We start from the raw sequence: 8,387 nt of genomic DNA on the forward strand, positions 1-8,387 counted from the left end.
CGCAACAACTCTCAGTTTTGTTGCGAAACCTTTGGATAGTCTTACATTCCAGTGATCACTGTCCTCGTTTCTTTTTTTCAAGTATCGAGCTTCCATATCAGCTTCCCTGCTTTCGCTTTAAATCCTCGGAGTTGAAGGAAGGCCGCATTTCACTCTCTGACGTAAGATAGCTATCGGCAGTGTCTTTTTCGGCTCCATTATGAGTGACAGCAACGCTCTGAACGCATTTCATCCCGACAGAGGCAACAGGGTGCGCACGCTTGGCATCTCTCGGCTGCTCAGTGAACCTCAACAATAACATACACGCTTGGAGGTCTCGTATAAGTTTGCCCGCAAAGGCGTCTTCCAGAAAGGGAAAACTACGACGTGCGTCGATCGAGACCTCATCCATTTGAAACCACTGACGACCTCAAACGAAGGCGATGAATCTGTGCTTTCTTTTATACAAGCGGGGCCTTTCTCATGCCCTGGCGATTGCCCGCAGTGGCGTCTCTATACGTGTACGATATGGTGCGTCAATAGAAACCAGAGGGCATGTGTGTCGCAACCCTGCCACACGCTCTCCATAGTTCGTTCTTGGTCAGTGGTTGCAAATTATGCCTTCCCTTTTTCTGAAATGAAACCTGGTTTTTCAGGAAAGGAAATGACCCAGCAACTGTCTCAGATATCTTGGTGGACACCCGAACCGTGCCGTAAGGGAAGGGATAAAGGACGGAGCGGAAGAACAAAGGAAGAGGTGGCATAGTGGATTTCCTTATTTATACCACTATACTTTGGCCAATCCCCCACGTGGGTATGTGCCATTACAAAGAAGAAGAAGAAGCAGAAGTAGGAGAAGAATAAGAAGAAGAAGAGGAAGAAGAAGAAGAAGGAGCAGAAGAACAAGAAGAAGAAGAAGAAGAACAACAAGAAGAAGAAGAACAAGAAGAAGAAGAAGAAGAAGAAGAAGAAGAAGAAGAAGAAGAAGGTCTCCGGAATAATTTCGACCACTTGGGGATCTTTAACGTGCACTGACGTCGCGCAGCACACGGGTACCTTCTGCGTTTCACCTCCATCGAAACGCTGCCGCCGCGGTCGGGTTCGAACGCGGGTATGGCTCAATAGCCGAGCGCCCTAACCACTGAGCCACCACTGCTCACAAAAGCACACAAGTGTATACATTCGGACTCTTTTGATTTTCACTTTGAAATGACCTGAGAAAATACACGGGACACAGCAAGTAAACGACTCATGACCATAACACTGACTTCCAAAGTCTTTAATTTGGAAACGCGCGTTCAGTATATAGATCGATAAAATCGTCGTAGTTGCAAGTGACACACACAAAGAAAATCGGCATGGAAATGGCATTTTTTTTAACCTTTTTCTGTCAGCGACACAGAATGCACGCTGAGGCACGTACCACCCGAGAAGCCTATTTCGTCGGCCTTTGTTAGTACCTAACGTAAGCCCATCCCTGTGTATGATCGTAACGCTACATTTGCTACCCAAATGTGAACGACCCCCCGAGCTTCAATGCGGTAAGGTTATACGCCATGCCTTCTTTTCACATAGTAATCAAGGATCCACTGCGGGAGCACAATTGCACTGCGACACAATGGCGCTAGGCATGACTCTCAGCGCATTGCAACATGTTTAGCCGTTGACCCTTGTTAAGTCAGTGTGCTATTCCGAGTAGTATTAGGTACAGGGTCAGACTGCGATCAAGAGATGCCAAAAAGAAACACAAGTTGTTCTAGTGATGCACGCTTGATCACGCCTTTATTTTTGCCGCTGAAAGGAGGAAAGGAGCTGGAATGCCACGTGTCTGCAGGCCGATAATTTTCTACCGCTATTGGTTAGCTTGTACGGAATCCAGAATAACGGGCGAGCAGTATGAGTATTTTCGTGTGAACAACAGCGGCATAGTGTCCAGTGCTGGCTTGTAGCTCGACTTTCAGCGTGTAGGGCATCAAGTCCCGCACGGAGGTCAGGGGGAACGGTGATTGGCCAGCGACATGGATGTCGGTTTGCTGACTGCAACGATTAGCTGCGGTGATAATCCTCTCTGGTGTCGTCACTTGTATCCAGCCAATGAAAATTATTCGGTCCGGTGACGCCATTTCCCTTCAGCTAATGACCGAATTTTATGGCCGAAGTCAACTTTGTTCTCTCCGATGAGGCTTTTAATGCTGCCGTACTAATAAACTATGGAAGGGCATTAATAAAGTATTGAAGTTAAATTCAGTTGTACGACCAAAATCGTTGGGGCAGAGCAGAAGAATGATCGCTTACCTGAGGTGATGTTTACAAGCGTTATTTACTGACCTACGGTAGTGGTTGTCAGCGAGTAAATGTTAACGCTGATAAGTAACATGCAGTGTCGTTTGGGGGTAATGGTGTCAAACGCGCGGCTTATTGTTGGTGAAAAATATATAAAAGAAAGAGAAAAGTGGTTGCCGATTTTTAAGGTCCTTCCAAAATATGGCCTTTGGTTTCCGCTTACGTTGAATATCAAAATTAATGCAAAGGCGTGTCCGCAATTCATTATTACTTCTTTAAGGACAGAGCATGAGTGCCTGCATGATAGCCGTCGTGTTGATTAAAATCGATAAACAAACTGCTATTGTTTTAAAGCTAGATTTTCGTTAGAGCTGAGTGACCCGCACAACATAATGGTTTCAGATAAGCATCAACATTTCTACAAAGGGCTGAAGTATGTTTCGCAAAAATACTTAGAATGATGCGCTGTAAATTTTGGACATGAAATTGTTCTTGTTTTTCCAAGGCCGCGTCGTGGCGCAAGTGGATTGTCCAGAGACTTCATATCCGCCGCTCACTGCTTTGCCTTCGGGTTACTTGTGTTCAGTGCATGAGCAAACTGCGCACGGCTCGGTGGTTGTCATAACCGTGGTCTCTTATTTAAAGACTGCAGGCCTCTCATCTGTTAAACAGAAGCGAAAAGGAAAAAGGAAAGAAAACGAGCAATTACTGAGGTTTAATGTTTGCCATCAGCAATATCAAATGGTCCGCGAAAAATTGAGCTGGGACTCAGAGTTGTTAAGCATAGTGCGCTTACTTGTTTCATTTGGGCGAACTTTGCGTTTTATTCAGAGAAAAAGAAGAATAAACTTATCTAAAAAATAAAGCCTTAATATTGGATGATTAACGATGGAAGCATTTTTGGAGCAGTAGTTTCAAGGAGAGTCTTTGCTTGGCTGGAAGTGGCCATTAGTATCTCGTTGAGGTCCCCAAGGCATGTTTGCTTGTGGCTTTCCTTAAAGACTTATGAGTGTAGGAGGACTAATAAGTAATGAGTTCTAACTTCATGCGTTGGAAGTGAAGTATGGGACATTTCTGCCCGAAAAGAAATTAAGACGTATTTAAAAAGCAATTCGGAAAGCAGGAACTTATTATCCCGTCTAGACTTTTTTATATTGTAGTTATTATCTTGCATGGAAATGCAGTCCAAGCTTATTTTAAAGTCGGAAAACAGAAGCTCGGCCGGCTTGGGGCTGCTTACTGTCAACTAACGGGAACTCAATGGCGCGGAAGAAAATAGAACACGTGGGCGGGCATTCCACCCGGAAGTAAATATTCTCAAGGGAAGCTCCGCGCGATGAGTAAAATCGTTCAGACGAGGTACCCAAAATTAAACAGAGTGAAACAAAACAAGAATTCTTTTGATAATGAAACCTCTAAAATAGAGGGAGAGAAGAAACGTTGTGCTCATTAATATTCTTGAAAGAACAGCTAATATTAGGAGCTGTCCACTCAAGGACTGATGTCGGCGGTGTTTGTGTTTGAAAAACAAGAATAAAATGTACACATCCTTGCGACGTATCAAGCAAACAAACCCACTTAGTATGAAGCTTTCCCTGTTAATATGAATTTCAGTGTTACCCATATATTCGGTATTCTACTCGGTCGATATTTTTTTCATAGGGCTACATAAGAGCGGCGCTTAATGTAACAGCTGGATGTTGAAAGGAAAAACCAGAGAAGTAAGGCTGTGTTGGTGTACGTGGTCATATAAAGAAGATGGATGACGAGTACATTGGAAGGAAGGAAGGCGATGAAGTTTGAAGTCTGGGGGAAGTGACCCGGAGGACGGCATATAGGAAGAGATGGCAAGACAACAGGAATCAGGATCCAAAGGCGAAGAAGCTCAAGAGGCAATATGTTAATTATAGCGTGAAGTGGAGAAGGCTCCTTAGAAACAGCGTCATTATACGAAAATGGTTCGAAACTGCAAAGTAGAATAAATATTATCGGCCCAACCACGATCAAGATAGGAGTGGACCACATGCAAAAAAAGGAACTAAACAAAGCTCAGGAACCGATCTGTTTCCAACACTGCCTTAAGAATTCTCTTGAGATGAAAGGGGTCTGGCGCGTTGACACTAATTTCCGGAAGGTGATGACCGTTTGGGGTTCACCGGAAGTAGCCGGGAGGGTAGAGCTGCCTAAGCATGAGCGAGGGCAAGGACATGCGCTTTAGGGTTGACAGTCCGGACGCTAATCCATACCGTCACAGTGTCTAAAGCCATCTTCGTTCGATGTTCGCCGGTGTATTGTTTGCTTCTTCAGGCAGTCTTCCGGCAGAGGTCTGGTTCCTGGTCATATATTTGCTCCACACATCAGGCGTCACAGGGTGCCGTTAGTGAAGACTAATCTTAACTGAAGAGACTTTGATAACTTGATGGTGGTAATATGTTGTACTTGCGCTTGCCTATTGATATGATTTTAAGAGAAAGAGAAGATATGCGAGCACTGAAGACGTGCCAGTGGGGACAGACGGCGCCGTATGGTTGTTGAGTTTGCTCCTGGCCGACATCGTCGTGGCCGAGTACGACACTCGTAAAAGAGGCATGCCAAGCCAGCTGGCGAACCAGAGCGCTGTGCAACAGAAAACAGCAACGCGATATAACATGTCTACCTTGAACGAGGTCCTTGTCGGGGTTTGAGCCGAGGGGGGCCTGTTCACAGCGACTTTCCAGCAACGCTCTCGCAGTATGATTGTGGGCTTTGCTGTCGAAGCTGGGGTATTGCAAACAGAGGTGAGGTCGGTGATGGTTGTGCTTGTTGCGGCGGCTACCTTAAATAGTGCGCAATACGATGGCCATTGTGGGTGCTTAAATGCAGCGACGTCTAGGTGCTGCAGTTTACCCTAGTCGCGCAGCAACTGCTGCGGCTGATCAGCTTGCGCTGCTCACCCAGAAAGAGGGCGGAGGCAACGTGAGGCTTACTACATGGTTGCGGTTAAAGGTCTGTTGCTGCTGTTGCCCCACCTATAAGCGAGGCCTACGTTCTTGGCTTCGCAAGCGAGAATCCAAGCCAAGGAAAGCCAGCTCCTTAAACGCACGACAAGTGGCAACTTCCACTGCAACGCCAGCTGTACTCCTCACGCGTTCCGTTTCGATAAAGTCGTCCCTTGGGAACGCAGGTTCTGATGCGTTGTGCCCATACCACATGTAAAGCGCAACGCGTGATTGAGGGACGCTGCTCACGAATGTCAGCAGATGTGCAGCTCTCGTGTATAACAAGAGAAGCTCTATCATGATGCCCTAGGCAGTAAGTGGCTCGTACTTACATGTGCTTACCGGCATATATTACATGTGTGCACCCGCATCTGGGCGTACTACCGGCAGGAGAAGTGAATCGAGCCCGTAAATTACTTTGTTTCATTGTGGTGCAACTTTGCATTGCAGTCTGAAACTGACGAACACGGGAAGCGTCTACTGTCAGCGCAAACCGCTACTGCTGAGTTGAGTTTCAAGAAATAAAATTTAAATCCCGCTCCCGTGGCTCATTTATTTTATTGCCTTTGTCTAGCAATACCAAGCTTTATGCTCCTGTATGTGTTTATTATGGGCGCCCTCTGTGGAGGTCTAATTTGCGAAAGGAAAAAAAAAATAAAGGGCTACAACGATAAACTGAAAGGGTACAAAAAGTCGTCAGCCAGGCGATGGAACATGAGAGGCAGGATAATTATAAAAAAGGCAATGAAGGAGACGAAAAAAAAAAGTCGCATTCATGAGATTACGACCCACTGCCCTTCATGAAACGGGGAACTTGCAGACAGCTGAAGGAAAATAAAGTACAAAATAGAGTACGCGGACCGTTTCATTAAACCTGCACGCAAAGATAAAAAAAGGCGCTAGGTCCGAGTATATTGACCGGGCTACCCCATGCCGCCCATTCACAGGTGCTATCCCACTACTGCTCAGCGCGGGAGTTTTTGCCTGCTGCGTTTCCGCCCTGGGCCGGTTCACTCCTCCTTAGGCGACCTGGCCACCCCGGGCTCCCCTGGGGTCGCCATATCGGCGCCCAGCTTAGCGCGGACACCCGATCAACATGGGCCAACATGGGGAAGGGCTCCCAGCCTCAACCCGTCCTCTAGCGCCGGCCTCCAAGCAGCTGGATTACAGGGGCCCGCCACAACCCCCGGCGATGGTGGCCTTCAAATTGCGGGGTTTTATATTTACCAATGGCATATTATTGTCACCACACAAGTTCCTAATGCGAAGATTCGACATACTGCAGTATTAGGACCATTTTTCAGAGTGGTGACCCTGTGTTCCCGATTTTGTGAATACGACAACACGTTTGGTATGCAAATCAAGCACAATTAAGGAGTAGTACGTTCGCTCCATCTGGGGAGCATCACGCAAAGTCTTACAAAGTTACCTTATGGACTCCGAGATCCGCTAAAAAATTTGTCATGCACGTCTCGTGTTCAATTTGCACTCAAACTACATCTTTCCACCCCTTCTTTTTCCCCTCTGGACATGTTGTGGGGAAGACGTCGGACCCGGAGGGCGCGTCTCCAGGGTTCTGGCACATTCTTTCCTCAATGTGGTAGTAGTGTTTGATGTGTAGCCGGTCCAAGGGGTGGTGACCGGACGTGATGTCAAAACCCGTGTGTTGGTTGACTAAATGGGCTTCTATAAGCTCCCGGAAGCTGTTCACCTGCCCAGGGCCAGAAGTCTCTGGTTGGACGTAACGACCGGGAGGTCAAGAGCCCACTTGATAACTTTCCGTTGAATGACCTCCAGTTGGTCGTTGGTTGGTTTTTGGTGAAAGGAAAATGGCGCAGTATCTGTATTACATATAAGTATAAGTGGACACCTGAACCACGCTCGAAGGTAGGGGATAAAGGAGGGATTCAGAGAAGAAAGGAAGAAAGAGCCGCCACGGTGGCTCAGTGGTTATGGCGCTCGGCTACTGATCCGGAGTATCCGGGCGCGATTCCGACCGCGGCGGCCGCGTTTCGATGGAGACGGAACGCAAAAGGCGCCCGTGTGCTTTGCGATGTCAGTGCACGTTAAAGATCCCCAGGCGGTAGAAATTATTCCGGAGCCCTCCCCTACGGCACCTCCAGTTGGTAATCATCGTGTTTGCACAGGTGCAAGCAGCGGGTCGTATAGAGGATTTTACTCCTTACTAAAGCATGGGCAGGCTGCAGCGCATCTGGTGCTTCGTAATCCGCCAGCTTGTTGGAGACCCGGTGGATCATACATCCCACCTAATGTCCCACCATAGGAAGTTAGGCTAGTGTGATGTCGGGCTTGCGTTGGTGGTGTATGAAGAGGCCAACAACGTGGGTCTCCTTGGCCTCCCGGATCGGCCCCAGTGAGAGACTGAGCTCTTAACTCCGCGTAACCTGATTTGGGCCTCCGGTCACCAGGGCCTCCACGGAAACGAACAGGCCGATCGGGCCGCCCGCGCACTCCCTTCTCGGACTGTTTCTCTGTCCTTGGAAGCCTATTCCGAATAAGGGAAAGAGAGAGAAAAAACTTTATTGTAACAGGAATTCGGGGCACGCCCCAGGGTCCCCGCACGACCCCACTGCACTCAAGTGTTTATGTTCCTAAGGTTCATAACACTGGCAGCCCGGCCGGTGGCGATGGTCTGCACGGCCGGGTCCTCCGAGGGCAGCAGGGTCTCCCAAGTCCTCCGAGGTCTTGAGGTTCTCTAGGTCCCGCGGGGGATGGTCCGCCGGGCAGAGGGAAACGATGTGGAGGGAAGAAGCGAAGGGTTCTGGGCATAGGGCGCATGCCGGAGTAGGGAAGGAGGGATGATAGTGGGCTAGGGTAAGGGCCGAGGGGAGAGTGTGTGTTTGTAATCTGCGCCAGAGTGTTGCGTGTGGTGTCCACTGTTTTAAGAGGGCAGTTATGCGCCTTTCCTTTGCTTTCCAAGCGCCCGCTTTATTGATTTCGCAGCTTAAAGCGCGATTAAGGTGTCCACTGCTGGTTACAATGGACAACGGCGACGGTGACGGCGACGCCGTTAAAGGCAGAAACGGGCGCCATAGAGCTGCGCTCTGAGAAAGAGCAAATGGGCGATTATGTTTCGGAGCGTCTCGGCGAGCTCAGAAACTGTCCTCGTGCTGCTCTCTTTCGACA

General features: G+C 48.3%; 1 non-coding gene across 1 annotated transcript; it reads right to left on the bottom strand.

The window, feature by feature from the left end:
* Positions 1–6,133: 6,133 nt before the first annotated feature.
* Positions 6,134–6,431, bottom strand: LOC149332708 (signal recognition particle RNA). Its single transcript, XR_016285377.1, has one exon.
* Positions 6,432–8,387: the final 1,956 nt, after the last annotated feature.

This window comes from Amblyomma mixtum, chromosome 8 (genome assembly GCF_055824585.1).
Source record: "Amblyomma mixtum isolate Tamu chromosome 8, ASM5582458v1, whole genome shotgun sequence".
NCBI lineage: Eukaryota > Metazoa > Arthropoda > Arachnida > Ixodida > Ixodidae > Amblyomma > Amblyomma mixtum.